At 36.4% G+C, this 16,847-nt stretch overlaps 1 long non-coding RNA gene across 4 annotated transcripts in view; it reads right to left on the bottom strand.

The window, feature by feature from the left end:
• LOC115292607 overlaps positions 1–11,893 on the bottom strand; it is a 52,346-nt gene extending 40,453 nt beyond the window's left edge. For 3 of the 4 annotated variants that reach the window (XR_003909061.1, XR_003909059.1, XR_003909058.1), the window contains exons 1-2: positions 4,835–4,881; positions 3,973–4,076 (exon numbers count right to left, since the gene is read on the bottom strand). This is a non-coding gene — a long non-coding RNA (uncharacterized LOC115292607). Of the gene's footprint in view, positions 1–3,972; positions 4,077–4,834; positions 4,882–11,827 lie in introns of those variants that run through there. The other variant, XR_003909060.1, reaches the window with a different exon arrangement.
• Positions 11,894–16,847: the final 4,954 nt, after the last annotated feature.

The following is a 16,847-nucleotide window of genomic DNA, read 5'->3' as shown; positions in this document are numbered from 1 at the left end:
ACTGTAAGGGAAGGAAGGCTTAGAGACAAACTACTAAGACAAACACCTTGATGTTTATGTTGTAAGTGAGGCTGAGTAACACCTCCAGGCCTACCCTCAGGCAATTGATTAAAATAAAGCTGTTGGCCTAAAGAGTCCCAGGATATAGAACTTCCAGAATCAAATCTCTGTATTTTGTAGCCGTTTACTCTAAGGACAAAGCCCTTGACAAAACTGAGTGGTTCCTAAAGGCAATATAACCTAACACAATAATACCAGTGAATTTTGCCCTGAATCATCAAGAAAAAAATAAATGATACAGCATTTTTTAAGGAGGCTTCTTCAAAATATGCTACAAAATACGATAATGTAACTGATTTGAAAATCACCAAGCTTTCATTCAAGTCAATTGGTACAGGTGTTTGTTGAAGACACTATAGACTAATAGAAACAAAGTGAAATTGTTTTCTTGCCTCCAATTGCTCATATTCTAGGGAGAGAGACAGATATACTTGAACAAATTGGAAGACTGTAACATGTGCTTAACATGTTAACAGTTTTATGATAGGGGATTGGGTGGCTCAGTTCCTTAAGCATCCAACTCTTGATTTCAACTCAGGTCATAATCTCATGGTTTGTAGGATTCAGCCCTGAGTCAGGCTCTGTATTAGCAGAGCTTGGGATTCTCTCTCTTTCTCTCTCTCTGCCCTCCCCCTGCCGTGTGTGTGGGTGTGTGTGTGGGTGTGTGTGCATGCATGCACACACACACATGCGAGGTCTCTCTCTCAAAATGAATAAACTTAGGCTAAGTAAACTAATTCAGTCAGAGAAAGACAGATATCCTATGTTTTCACTCATATGTGGATTTTGAGAATCTTACCAGAAGGCCATAGGGGGAGGGAAAGGGAAAAAATAGTTTCAGAGAGGGAGGCAAACCATTAAGAGATGCTTAAATACAGAGAACAAACTGAGGGTTGATGGGGGAGCAGCAGGGGAGCAAGGAGAATGGGTGATGGGCATTGAGGAGGGCGCCTGCGGGGATGAGCACTGTTTGTTGTATGTAGGCTATGAATCATGGGAATCTACTCCCGAAGCCAAGAGCACACTGTATACATTGTATGTTAGCTAAGTTGCCAATAAATTATATTAAAAAATAAATGCATTATCTCATTTAAAAAATAAATAAAAGGACTGGCTCATTAAATTAAGAAAAATCTTATGACAGTCCAAGAGAGCAGATAATGAATTTGAATAGTGACACCTTTCAGTGGCTTATGAGAAGGTGAGATTTAGTCTGAGTTATGAGTCTATTTGATCATTTCAGGTGGAGAAAGCTTGAGCCAAAATCAGTGAGAACAACATACAGACAAACATGACGAATGGCCAAGAGATAACCACATGTGGAGGTAGAGGGAGAAGGATGAAATATAGGTTGGGGTTATATAATGGGGAGCTTTAAATGCTTGGCTAAGTAATTGGTCATTTATTCCAAGCAAGGATGTGAATGTTTTACAACAGGGCACTAGCCATAACTCTGACAGTAGTGTGGAGTATTGATTGGAGGGAGAGACCAGTTGGGTGACCATTGCAGTGGGTAGACAAGAAGTTAAGAGGGTCAGCACTAAGTTAGCAGTGGGAACAAAAAACAGGTCTATGCTAGAGACATTCTGAAGATAATTCACATCTTCTAAGTAATCAGAATCATTCATGCAGACATGTTTACTATAACACATTTATGGTGGTTTGATAAACAGAACAAATTATGTTCGGAATGAAACCTCATTCAATGGATGAGAAACAGTATGAGAACTTACAATTAAAATAACCAATTTAAAAAATGGATCAAATTGCTTGCCTGTGTAGGTAGGGATAAGAGGATGTATGTAAAGTAGAATAAAAGTTAAGTTAGTTTGTTACACATGATGTTTTGGAAAAATTTCAATTTCTCTGGGTCTCAGCATTCAGAAGTTTAACAGTATCAGGGCAAAATAATTTCAAATGCCATAATTCAGTATATCCTTTGTATGTTTGAAATGATTTTTTATCAAACATAATATTCTAAACTAAAATATTTTCCTAAGCACACAGAATTAAAATATATTCAAAAAGATAATTGCCACAATGATGATGTTTGACAACATGTGCATCTAATATTTAAATTGTCTGCTGCGTCTATATTTCAGAAGCACAAAAGTTTATACATGTTTCTAAATGGATAATGAAACTGATCTAGGAGTTTTTATAATTCAACTTTTATTGCTCAATTTCACGGATAGATATATTTTATGAAAAGCATTGCCCTCTGGATCAATACTGTGTTTATAACATTAATCTAATAAATAATGGAAATAACCATTAAGCAAGGCAACCATATTAAGCAACATATAAATAACCGTTTTAAAGATGTAGTTGAATAATTGATCATGGTGCAAACCACATTTTTCCTTTAAAAATTACTCTATGTCCCCTAAAAGAGATTGTGGTTCTCATAAAATAAAATATGTGTGTTTTTCAAGATAGTTATTATGCAAAATGTTTGCAGGAATTTTAGGATGTAAAAAAATTAGGTTATCAAGACACTACTGAGTTTCTCTGGTAAGTGACCTATATTGAAGTTTTATGTATCAGACTTTTTAGAAGAATCCAATTTAATAAAAATGAAACAAGTAACTAGAAAATTTGTGTATTTCTGGACATTGTATGCTTCTTACACCTAAAATAAATAGATATAGAAATAGTTCCGGTTCATAGGAAAAGACTCAACATTATATTTATTTCTTTGTATGATTATTATATAATGTACATATCACAGACAATTAAAAATGCACCCAGCCCTCCCATCAGGTACAATGAATAGTAGATGAGAAAAACAAGTTTTTCCCTCTCTCTCTAATATGTGTATATATATTACACACACATTACACATGCATGTATATACCCACTATTATATATTTATTCTATATTATTATATATATATAATTTTAAATTTCTCAAATTATTTTTTCCTACTCTTCTGGTTCCTTAAAGAATACTGTTTATTTCCACACTGATTTTAAAATTAAAAATATGTTCTACATAATTGTATACATAGTCTCCCAAACAGTCCCTGGAATGGAAACAGATATAGGCATTTTTATTGTATAAACAATACCAAATATCTAAAAACATCTGGATCACTGACTAAATATTTCTCTTATATCCAGGTGCCTGTGCTATAGTAATTCCAGTTTAAAATTAATTGTGTTTAAAATTCACTAATATCTGCATTACTGATTGAGTATAAGCATTGAGTTTCTAGAGACATGATGGTAGAAATATAATTTAGTTCTAGCTATTTATTTCTTCTCTCCTAGATCTCCTTTTACCTTGTGACTTTTCATTCTTTGATTTGGCTCTTAGAGTCACCATTGCCCTTGGGCAGGGGGATGGAATTGTTAGAATAGAGAAGAGAACAAATGTGGCCCATTTCTACCCTTTAAGCCTAGATGATGTGGGTCAGCAAGGATCAGCAGGTCTTGCTCCCTCCCCATGTAATGTAAAATAGTTTCTCTTTTGGGAAAGAGAGAAGAATATTCCTTTTAGAGTTAAGAGCAGACATCCTACCTCCCCAAGAGCCCATCTTTACTCAGGGTTTAACTCTGAAGGGGAGGATGAAATAACATTCTATCTTCTTTAAATTTGGGGCCCAGAGAGTTAAGGGAATCTGTGCCCCATTTCCTAGATGGGGACAGATTAAGGGGATGATAAGCTTTAGAGGGAAGTACCATGTTGTCATGGTCCATTAGCTACAGAGTAGAAAGGATGATGCTATGTTCTGAATGTTTGTGTGCCCCTCCACATTTGTTTTTTGAATTCTAATCCCTAAGGTGATGGTATTGGGAAGTAAGCCTTTGGAAGGTGGTTATAAATGGTGAAGGCCTATGATGATACACTCATCAATGGAATTAGTGCCCTTAAAAAAGTGGCCTGGGAAAGCTAGCTTGTTCCTCCCACCATGTGAGGATACAATGACAGGTCAGCAATCTGCAGCCAGGAGAGGGTCTTCACCAGGACGTGATCATTCAGGCATCCTTAGCTTGCATTTCCAGCTTCCAGAACTGTGAGAATAAATTGTTGTTGATGAGCCCTCCAGTTTATGACATTTTGTTAGAGCAACCTGAATGGACTAAGATCAATGTCATGAACACAAGAGGGTCAAAGACAGTCTCCTTAAGTGTTCTCTTGTCCAGAATGGCATGGTGGGGGGGGGGCGGTGATTCTCCAAGGTTCTTACATGCCATAGTCCCACCAGTGAGAGACTGGCTCACTCTCATCCAGTTGTCAACATGGACTGGGACATGACCAAATACCAAATGGGACGAGTTGCATCTAGAGCAGGGGCCAGCATTAGACCCATTAAATAGACCTTTCTTGATTTGGAGGTAGATATTCCTCCTGTTCCCATGACTAAATATTAGTTGTATAAATCTTCTTACGTTCTACTCGAACTTAACAGTGTAATTAACACCAACCCACAGAAATTCTTGAGAAAGTTCAAGTTTCATAGCTGAAATAATGTAGATATCTCTGAAATGTTCTGAATTTCCTAGTAGTAGTTGGAAAAAAACATTAGACAGATGGGGCTTAAGATAGACATTTTCTTTATAGAATAAATGAAAAGTTTTATAAATTTGTATGTCTGTTTTTACTGCAAGTTTCACATTTTCTATAAAAGAATTGGAAATATTAAACAGTAAGCATATTCAATGACTTAAAATTTTTATCTGTAGATGTACAAATTTATCTGAAAAAATTTAGATGTTATTCAATATTTTTGTACAAAATTGCTTGTTTTATACAGTATTTGTGAACTTACCTCCCTGATAAACTCATGAATAAACTGGATATTTGGGAGAAGAATTCACAGGTCCCAAATTGAGTTTTATGTAGAGTTTTGACTCAGAGAAGGTTGCCTAATTATTCTGAGCCTATGGGAAAAGTAAATATCAATATCTACCTTATATGGTTACTGTAAAATTAAGTAATACAAAAATATAAGTGCTTAATAACTCTTCATTTATTATGCCTCCTTATAACCAGAGTTTGAAGGCATAAAAACCCTTAATGTATAGTGCTTTGCAAATGGATGGCATTTGACAAAATTGTTGAGTAATCTGGAGCAATGCAACTTTTCCTACTGCCACAACCTCTTTTTTCCAGTCTTCTTACTTTTTATCCTCATCTCTTTCAACAACCAACTCAGACTTTTGCTTATCTGCTCATCCCATGGTAGGCTTTTCCCTTCAAGACTTTGTTAAATATGTTGACCAATTCCTACCCTAACTTGAGAGTCTCTGAAACAAAATAAAATTGTTAAAGTGGGGTATCAATCCACTCATCTCATCTTAGGCTGTTCTCTTTGATACTCTCTTATGCTATCCTCTCTTCTACTTTCAAATATTCTATTTCAGAAGAGTCTGTTTGTTTATTGTGCTTGCAGAAAATAATAGAGTGTGGTACAAAGAAAAATAAAGTATCTTATGTCATGTAAAACATTTTAGATATATGCCAAAATTTTTCATTCCCTCTAAAATTGACAAAAAGCCAAAAGTACATCATGTTTAACTTTGGATAATAAATATGATTACTTCATTGGTAATGAGGCTAATAAGTCTACATGAATAATGTTCCAGAGATCTAGTTAGAAAGTAATTATGATCTAATGAGGGCGTGGTGCTATTTTCTGGCTTAAAATCATTCCAAAGTTAAAGTTCTGTGCAAAACCAAAAGCAGGACTCAACAAATAATTAATGAAAGCATTATCCACTGATTTATGACAACAAATACGATTGCTCGTGCAATTCTTCTGCAACCTTCTGATCTCATAGCACAATGCAATGGCACATACTTGAATTCTGAGCTAAGTCCTTGCAAGTCTCCTTCAGTCCTTTGTCCCTGTCAGGAGTTTCAACATGTAGTGCCTAACAACTTATTTACGAACAGAGAGCAAACACTTTTTCACACACTTATTCTTTCTTTACATGGATTAAGGACAAGTCATAACACCTCTCTGGAACATGAAGTACATTTAAAAATAACCAGCTGCACAAATATAGCTTCTGTTTTCTGAAAATAGGCATATATATGTAAAGTGTATATTTGTAAATATAAAAAAAAAAGACAAAATAAGAATTATAGTAAACTTTGTTTTTTATAATGCCCAAGAAAATCTTGATTGTGTAGCTTAAATTTTGCTTTTTTTCCTGGCAAAAAACAGAAGGCTTCGGACCATCTATGAGTATCACAGAGGTTTTGCTTTTAAATCCTTACTATCCTTCAAACGTGAAAACTCTCTCTTCCCTTTGAGAGCCTTTAAATATGTTTTTCTCTAATAAACCACAAAAACCCTTTGTTCATTTTCCTCTAGTCTTCAAAAAGCACCTCAAGAGAGTCTTTTAGAGAAAATTGGGTTTATAATCATAAAAACAATTCTGTCAGAACACAAACGTTTAAAAAAATCATTCTAGTGCAGGTCTCTCTGAAAGAGCTTCCCATTTGGCATGTTTGAGGGCAATTAGAGATGATTGCCTTTACTATTTGCTATCTCTGGATTTGGACTTTAAACCATTTTGCAATCCAACCAAAATTCTATGTGGTGCTATGCTCGTATTGTTGGAGAAAGAGGATGGGTTATTAGAGAGACATGACATAATGACTATGAACTGATGGTATTGTCTTTAGTGTGATTCACACTCATGGGAGTTGTGTCTGAACGGGTTAGGGAACTATCATTTCACCTCCTTGCAGACAGTCCTGCGGGTCCCCCTCCTAGCTGCTGGGGGTACAATCTTTTAAAGTTTCACCGGGACCTCAGGAACATGTTGCTGTTGTTTTGGTAGGAAAATTTAAGTCAGATGAGATGATCCTGTTCCAATTCAATGGCAGTTCTTAGGATAAAGTAGGCTCTGTTAGCATCATCGAATTTTGGATCGTAAAATCTGCCTTGTTTTTGGACCACAGCTAATTGAAGTCAGGCCATTGTTCCTTTTGGTGACCACATCTATCGCCCACTATGATGAGACATTAACTTCCATTCTATATTCAGTATTAAAAAGATACACTAACTTTTGGGTCTTCTATGTAAGAGAAATCCTGCTCACCTTCCACACCCTTGAAAGTAACAGAATAAGCTTAACTTTTTATCCAGGATGAAAGTTTCTTCCAGTAATTCATTAATTATTTTCTTGGATGTTTAGAATAGGAAGTGAGATTGAAGAAAAGGAGAAATTATACTGGTACAGGGAGAGAATGCCAAATAAGACATGTGAGGCCGCATATGGTTATTACTTTAAACTTGGCAGAATAGTCTGTAGGCGTTAAGAGTAGCAACAGAACTGTGTCTGACACAGACAAGAGTGATAGGTTTTTTTTTTAATTTTTGTGCGTGTGCTTGTGTGTTTAATATTGTGAACATGAAAAATTTAGTTTCCTTTATGAAAGAAAAAGGTGACATATTTCAGTTTGTTGAGATCCTCTGCTACACAGGGGAAGTATTTTGTGTTATCAGCCTCATATCCTCAGTCCCTCCCATGATGCTTCAGGAACAGTGGTGACTTACTAAATGTTTGTTGAATAAACAAACACAAAGAGCTAAACATGTCCACTTTTTAAGAACTTTAAATTATAAAAATTAATTTTAAAATTGTGTTATTTGACATTTACATTTTCTTGAGTTCATTATGGTATTTGAGATACATATTTTCTTATGATTTCCAAATTTAATCTCTTGTGCATTAGAGTAAGTATATTCTGTAGATGTTCCTTAATGATATATAAGTATTTAACTATATATTTTTATTCCAGTGCTCTCAACAGTGGCAGAGAGCATTTCTGATGACAAAGCATAGGGCTAGGGACATATTTGTGCTAAAACCTAGAAGCTGAGCCTAGGAATTCAGCATAGAGTCACTTCCTACCTTTGCTATGCATATATTTGGACACTTGCCAACCTCATTGGTCCTATCTGTTGAGCAGATCCAAGCAAATTCCACCTTGAGAGCATTTCACTTGAATTTGTTTAAAGTATCTAAGGAAAATATTATCAAAACCTGGGATTTGAATTCCTGTGATTCACTGATAGTGTCTAGTGTCTATAGTTGGGTTCTCAGTAGAAACGTTTTCTAGCTTCCGGTACATTGGTTGTTGGTTGAGAGCCTTGTTTCTTTACCAGAAGACCTGACTATAAGCCAGAAAACTGAAAATCTTATTTCTGCAAGTTTCCTTCTCTTTAGAAATGTTCCATTTTTATAAGTTGTTTGATGAATTAGGAAATGTTATACAGCAATGGATATCAAAGCAAAGTGCAAGGGGAAACACTTTCCATAAATGAAGATATCCTCATAAAAATAGCAATTAAATTGAAGAGACTTTGGAAACTGTACTTTAAAACATATAGATACCTCAGGGAATACTGGTTTGGTCTCTGGCCAATCTCCAAGTGTCAGGGTAGGAGAGAATATCTAAGTCCTTCTAAACTTGTTCATTTGGATTTCTCAGAAAAAAATCTTCAAAATCAGCATGGTCAATACTGTATATAGTCCCCACCCCCAGTTTTTTTTTTCCCTCTTGCATTTCCATATCGGTCAATGATGATACATTGATTATCTATTGCTACATAATAAATTATCATTATAATTAGTAGCTGAAAGGAACAATAAAAGTATTTATTGCTCTCACTGTTTCATGGAGTCAAGAATATGAAAGCAGCTTGGCTGAGGAATTCTGCTTCAGGGTCATTCATGAGAATGTAGTCAAAATGTTGGTCTGCCCTACAGTCAACTGAAGACTTAAATGGTGCCAGCAGATCTGATTTCAAGGAGTCTCACTCCCATTGCTGGCAAATTGGTGTTGTGATTTGCAGGGGGCTCATCTTCTTCCCATAGAACTGACCCTAAACTGCTGGAGTTTTCTTATTACATGGTATAAGTTAAGTTCTTTATGACCTTGCCTGGGAAGGCACATACCATCACTTCCGTCACATTCTCTTTGTTGAAAGGAGTCCTGAGGTCTGGCCTATGTTGAAGGGTAATTAGGCTCCACGTTTTGAATGGAGGAATGTCAAAAATATGCAGACCTATTTCAAAACCAGGACAGATGAGTTTCAGCAAATTTTGCTAATTTAATTTACTAAATACCTTCTCTAGATTTCCTCCTACTCAACCCTTTGTCCTATTTCAGGTCCTCAGAAAATCCCATTTCTTAACTGCCCTTGTTGTTCTAGCTTGCATTTCTTAAATATCTCTACATTACAACCAGAGCAATCTTGCTAAAATCGGACCATGTCATTCTTCTTCTTAAAACTCACAATTTCTCTATGACACAAAGAATAAAATACAAGCATCTTAACATAATGTCAAAACGTAACATCATAACCTAGGCCTTCTCTCTGAAGGACGTAAGTCTCCTACTTAGGATTGAAGACTCAAAACTTTTCTTTTCTCTGCTTTAAATTTTGTATTTTGTTATGCTAAACTTCTGTAATTTCTCTAATATATCATGATACTTTGGATACTATTCTCTGTATATCAAAGATCTCTCCATACTTTTTCCTTAAAGGCCCATATAGTAAATATGTTTGGCTTTGTAGGTCTTACAGTCTGTCATGATACTAAATACTGCTGTTTTAATGGGGCAGGAGTGTATGTAAATAAAACTTTATTTACAAACATAAGTAGTAGGCCAGATGTGGCCCATGGGCTATAGTTTATTGACCCATGCACTATACTATCCTCCTCTCAAGTGACATGCCCAAACTTACTTTTCCATATATTTATGATTGATCCTTTCAGAGTCACCTCAGATACTGTCTCCTTTATGATTTTTCCTGAGTACTTATAGGTTGGAATAGGGCCTTTGTGCTGTGGCCTCATGGCAGCCTGTAAGTGCTATCATGGCTTTATCACATAAACTCGAAATTGTCAACTTTCTGAAAATGATCCTCATTTAACTGGCAGGTCTTTTTCTTTTTTTGAAATCCCATTGCCAAGCATAGTTTCTGACTAGCGTGTCCTATGGAACTGAACCAGTTAAGAACTCATGCACAGACGACTCTTAGGCACATATAATATAGAAAAGGATTATATGTTAGAACAACTTTCCTCTTTTTATCTAATAAGTCCTGCTATTTTTATTTTTTGTTAAATATGGCTTGTTGATAGTCTACTTGATTTTATATAAGTAAAAGCAATGGGGTCTGAGGACAGATCCAGAGTTGAATGTATGAAATATTTCTTTCCTGCGATTTTCTATTATAAAGGAATATCCCTCCAGGGAACATAATTGATACCAATAAGTCTTAAAAGTGACTGCTCATTATGTGCGTGCACACACACACACACACACACACACACACACACACATACACACACACAAAACTAAGTAGAGATTCCCATTCAGTAGCCTTGTAATCGTGCAGAGGAGTCTATGATTCTGTATCACATAGTCAGGGATGAGAAGCCTTGAGCTCTGTTTCATATCTAGCAGTATAAATCTGATGGCAACATTTAAAATCATATTTCCAATATGATAAGGCAATGAAAAAATTTATGCACAGGAAGTATTAGAATTTTGGAGAGTGAGTCCTAGGCACACCATGCTAAATGATTTTAGAGCCTTAAGCACTTTCCTTGAGTGAACTTCCCGTGGATCTCCCTATCTTTAAAATGAGACCACTGTATGAAGGTATGATATACCTTCATATTTTATTGTATTAGTTCTCAACTTGTGTGCTTTTATAGAAACGTTGCTAAACTTTTCTCAGTATGTATGTTCCAGTTATCGTGTGTTCTATAACTAACCATCCCAAAACTTAGTTAATGACAACATCTGTTTTGCTCACAAATGTGCACTTCAGGCAGGGCTCAGTGGGAATAGCAGTGCTCAGAGTCACCGTGTATTAGCTGAGATGGCTCAGAGATGGAGTCAGTAACCATCAGAAGGCCCACTTGCTTACTATTCTAATTGACGATGATTGTTGGCTGATTCAAGTAGCTAAGGCTGTGGCCAGACCCTGATCTGTGGTCTTTCCATATGGCCGCTTGACTTCCTCACAGCATGGCTGCTGAGTTCCAAGGTCAAGCATTCCACAAGAGAAGGAGGAATCAGGTGGAAGCTCTTCTGTGATTTGTGACCTAGTATCAGGAGATCTGCAGTGTTTCTTCCATTGCATCCTATTCATCAGAACAGTCAGAAAGACCTTCCCAACTTCAAGGGGACGGGAAATGGACTCTATTCCTTGATAAAGGAAAGGCCAGTTAATGAAAACATTCGCAGGCCAGGGAGTAAATACTCTTGCAGCCATTTTTAAGTACAATTTACTACAGCATAAATCTGTTTTTACTGCAGTTGAATATATTATGATTTGAGAGAGTAGGAAGAGCTTAGTGAGTTTTTAAAAACAGAGAGGACATTTGCTCAAATTTAGAAATAAGCATAGCATAACTCTAATAAGTTGCAAAGAAAAATCTTATGTTTAATATAATAGCAGAGAATTTTGCCCTTTGCCTATATAAAGAAACATGGCCAGCGCAATAATAGTTGTGTTCCAAGAGAGATATCGGTGACACTTTGCAGAAGAAAGGATAAGACAGTTCTTGGTAGAAACTCCTAGCCACCTGCTCCCATATCCACATTCCCTTCTTCTATTAGAGAATCCAGATTTTTAGCGGCACACATGACTGAATAGAAGAAAGATCCTAATCCTATCTACAAGCCTCTTCATAGCTAAGTGTGGCGTTGTGCTAAAGTGCTGGCTACAAATGTTAAGTGCAACATCTGGGAAATGTTTTTAAAGGGAGAGGGACACACCTACCTTGTTCCCTCTGCCTCTCTCACGACTGGAATGTGGCAGCTGTCTCCTGAATAGTCATGTTGGAACAGGAAGCACAACAGTGTGGGTGGAACGCCGCTGATTGTGATGTCATTGTTCCAACAGTGTGCTGTGCCTTCTCCCCCAGACTTTGTTCACATGGGAAAAATATAAGACTGTGTTTTAGTCCCATTTCAGGTTTGGGAACATTCATTGGAACCTAATCTTATATGTAATGATATTGCATTAGAATTATTGCTCATTTTTTTATGTTTTCTTATATGCCATCAATATTTCTGGTATTAAGTTTCACAGAGGCTTAAAATCTATGCTGTACAATCACCATGTCTCCTACTGTTGTATAGTCTAAAGTTGAATACACTTTATAGGTTTGGGTTATACTGTTTGGTTCACACACAGTTTCAATTTTCTCCTTTATAAATAGTCTATTTCATAATACTTTGAAGAAAATCACATGAGATAATGTGAAAAACATCTTGTACAACTTCCCTGAAGAAATAACCATTTGTGTGTGTGTGTATGTGAGAGAGAGAGAGAGAGAGAGAGAGAGAGAGATGGTGGTGCTGATTATAATGATTCTTAATTATTATTCAGTTATCTTCTGAATTGATCCAGTCGTAAGTACTGGAGAACTATATAGCTTCACAAAGGGAGAAATAATGACTGTGGTCATGAACGTATGTCTGTTCTCTTGATCACTTTCACTTCTCATCTTTCTGCAGGTAAGACCTGCTCTGCTCTGGCTACAAGAATAGGTATTTAATTCAGGGTGGCTCATGCCACAGCTGAGAGGATCTCATGCTCATGGCCAAAATGATTGTTTCAGAAAAAGGCACGTGCCCACAAACCAGTTGGTCCAATACAAACAAAAAATAGGGATTTTGGGGTGGAGGTGGATAGACACGGAGCAGATCATTACAACGATGTGCAAATACAGCCTCTGGAAGCCACTGTCTACCCATATGGAAAAAGCCAGTCAGCAGCAAGACAGAATACAGCTCTGTGTAGAGAAAAATTAAAGGTGTGAGAGTGTGTGCATTCATGTGAAAGCAAGAGAAACACTCCTGATGTTTATCAAGTTAGTGATTCCAGATATTTTTTATACCAGCTTTACTCCTGACTTCCCCAGTTACATGAGCCAAAAACATATTCCTATTTTTACTTTAACCCATTTGTGTTGAGTTTTCACCTCTTGAAATTAAATGAGTCCTAGCTGTGTCAACAAGGAATTAGATAAGATGAACAGGCCTATTGGGAAATGTTGGGAGGATCTCATATTTGAAGAGCAAACTAGGTCTGAATTATTATGATTATACTGAGTGTGTGCATTTGTGTGGAGATACGTATATGAAGGCAAATCACATGTCACACGAGTATAAACATACCTACAAAAAGTAATGCTCTCTTTTCCAAAACTAGTCTTTAGATTTTACCATATTATCTAATATCTGCTTATTTGCCTTGCTGAAGCATCAACAAAAGCCAAACATTTTAATTTCAATCAATTTACCCAAAAGCCTTGTTTGTGTTGTAAACAGCAGTTTGCAAGGCTATGAAGGGCTAGTTATATACCAGACAGATTTGAGAAGGTTCTCGTAGTTTCTTGCAAGTCCCACACACCAAGCATATAGCTTGCCTTTGAAGATCAAAGTCAATCTTATCTTTTGAGTTTAATCCTTTGTTTTTCCAATAAAGCACGATTTTTAAGATTCAGAAACTAATTCCTAAACTTCTAAAATACATTCCAATTGTTTCATATAAATTGAAGTCAGCCTTTTTCTTACTGAATTAGATATTAATAAGGAGGGCAGACATGGCCATTGTAAAAACAGTCTGTTTTAGATAAGAAGAGAGCAAATATCAGCTTCAAAGACTTCATTTAAGAACGGCATGAAGGGAAATCCAAGTGTCAGAATACTTGTCAATATTTTTTTAATGTAGCTAACTATTTTTGGAAGGGGAAAGAATCTTTTTTTTTAAATAAAATACATTGCATAATTTATTTTTTTCATATTTATATATATATTTTTAATAGTTTATTGTCAAATTGGTTTCCATGTAACACCCAGTGCTTCTCCCCACAAATGCCCCCCACAATGACCATAACCCCCTCCCTCCCTCCCCCTCCCCCTTCAGTCCATGGTTCATTTTCAGTATTCAGTAGTCTCCCTTGATCTGTGTCCCTCACTCTCCCCCGCTCTCTTTCCCCCTTCCTCTCCCCATGGTCCCCTGCCAGGTCTCTCCTGTTAGACCATTAGTAGCAAAGTGGATGGATCCTGAGGGTGTCATGCTAAGCGAAATAAGTCAGGCAGAGAAGGATAGATACCATATGTTTGGAAGGGGAAAGAATCTTGCATGCATATGGTACTTCTCTGTCAAAGACCCTCATGTACATTTACATAAATACATATATGTATGTGTGTGTAAAATGTGTGTGTATATAATTGCAAAATACATATTTATTTCTCATAGTACATGTGTAGCTCTGAAAACAACTGAAAATGTTTCCTATTCCTTAAATAAGTAAATCATCATAACATACACCTAGATGGACCACTGATACTTCTAAAATCATTCAATCTAATGTAGGCAGTTAACCATCTGGATACAGTGGAGTCAAATTAGTCATGTAACATCCAAAGTGTTCATTAAGAATATTACCAGGTAGCCATTTTCCCCAATTATCCCACAGTGAGATTGGCTAAGAAATCTCATTCTTTTGTTAATGTCTTCTTCCTCGTTTTCTCCTCTTTTCTCACTCCCTTTTCCTCACTGTTTCCTATGTCACCTTCCACCCTCTCAAATTCTGGATATTTCCTTTGCCTTGCCCACCACTTTTTCCTTTTTCTGTGGGACTGAATGTACTAATTCCTAATCAATTCAGAGAGCTCTCAAAACCTTCCATGGTAGCTGAAGCCGATGATGGGGCTGAACTTTCTGCATGAAAGCTTTTCTGCTACAACCAGAGTTGGTTTCCCATTTTCCTTGTCACCACATTCCTGCTCCCAGGGGCTTCACCTTCAGTTCTGTTCCTCAACAGATGCTCATTTCCACTCCCTGGGGGAGATCATAGACCTTGGAGCAGGAAAAATAGCTCCTCCTCACACACACACACACACACACACACACACACACACACACACACACACAAATAGGCTAAACGTTAATAAACTATAGGGAGCTGTTTAGTAAAATCCTGAATTGCTTCTGTACTTTAATTGCCATGTGAAAGCAAATGGTTCCTGTCTTGATCAAAACTATAAATGCATAAAAGTGTATATTAGCTAGGCTTTCTGATTTGAAATGCAGAACATGTGTCATTGCCACAAGTGTTTGATATAAATACAAGCCCCCAAAAGTACACTTAGGAAGTTCTTTACTGTTCTTTCCTAACCATGAGCATTGAGTTTAATTTTTAGTAAGAGATGTGGGTAAGCAGGTGGAATTTCAATGTAGTGGATGTGAAAGAGAATCCAATCCCTATGCTAAATTCAAACATCATTAAAATGGAAACATGTTGATCTGCTGTACAAAGCCAAATGCCACCTCACAGTTAAAAGAAATTAGTGTTTGGCATGGACTGTATTTATAGCATTCCAAGCTTCTGGAAGCTATGAAAATAAAACATTTTGAGGTTCTATAATAGGGGATATATAGTCTCTGATTCAAGAACACTGGAAATAGTATTGATTTGGAAGATTAATATTTTCTTCTATAATTTCTTCTATTATATATTAAGGAAAATATATTGTTATTACTCAGGTTTTCAAAAGTTGGTATAAGTATTTTGAAGCAACACTTCCCAGAACATGAATGAGAAGGCTGGTGAAGGACAATGAAATTCTCACCTCATGTGTAACTCTGAGTGATTTCTCAATCTCCCAAAGTTTCAGAGGGGGTCAGGGAAGCAATCGGTGAAAAAGTACAGGTTTAAATATAGAATTTGGGTGAAATAAGTAGAAGAGGAAGAAAACAGTGAAGTATAACCAGAATGAAGCAAACCCAGAAGTAAGATACAGAGATGAACCTCCAAGTAATTGGAGAAAAGGAAAAAAAAAAAAAGCTAGGTACTGCAAGTTGTTTTCATATGATAATGAGTCAGTCCCCTGAAATATTCTTCAACAATTATTTTATGGCCAGATACATTGGGACATACTGTAGTTTTACCTTTTCATTGCAGATCCACAATGTAAAAGAACATAATAGAGATTTTGAAAATTTCAGGGAGGGTTAGCTTTGTGTTCCTAGTGATAGAAGAATTCAGTTCATTGAAACAAAACAGAGAGATCTGGAAGAAGATTTCAGTACTGCAATGCGAGGCTAGGAAGTATGCTCAAGCCTTACGGATTCATAGTTAGGTGCCTTAGTACCCCAATTCCAGCTTTTCTGAGTGGTAATTCAGGGAGCTCACTCGGTGAATGTGTTTATTTCTTTTTCAGTCAGCTACAGCTGAATTCACGCTGTCTTATGTGGAATCTTCATTAAAAAATTTGAAGATAGTGGAGTAATTCCTTCTTATGTTCACACTCTATTCCTATACTATGCTTTAATATCTCCCATCTTAAAAATCTCCTTTACCTCATAGTCTGATACATTTATTTTGCAACCTTCACCAACTCTCTAAATGAGATTTTTACCCTTATTGCCACACTTTATAACCTGTAATTTGTTTTTTACATCCTTTGGGTCTTGATTTCCTCCCCAAAATTCCACTGACGCCTCTAGGTCAGCAATAATCGTTATGTCTTCTCTTCACCATAATCAGTCTCTCAGTAGTGTTTAATACAATTGATCATTTCCTCCTGGAAATAAAAAAAAAACCCAACTCCCTATTATTTGTTTTTATGCTACCATGGTCTTCTTTTTTTGCCTGCCTCTTCTTCAATGGCTCTTTATTTCTTACCCTATCTTCAAATGCTGAAAGAACAATGTTGCTTCTTTCTAAGCTCGTCCTCTGTGATCTCATGCCTCCTGATCATTTAAAATTTTTCTATTTGTTGAT

This window comes from Suricata suricatta, chromosome 5 (genome assembly GCF_006229205.1).
Source record: "Suricata suricatta isolate VVHF042 chromosome 5, meerkat_22Aug2017_6uvM2_HiC, whole genome shotgun sequence".
NCBI classification, from domain to species: Eukaryota; Metazoa; Chordata; class Mammalia; order Carnivora; family Herpestidae; genus Suricata; species Suricata suricatta.
The sequence above is the reverse complement of the archived record's forward strand: the minus strand, read 5'-3'. Positions and strand labels throughout refer to the sequence as shown.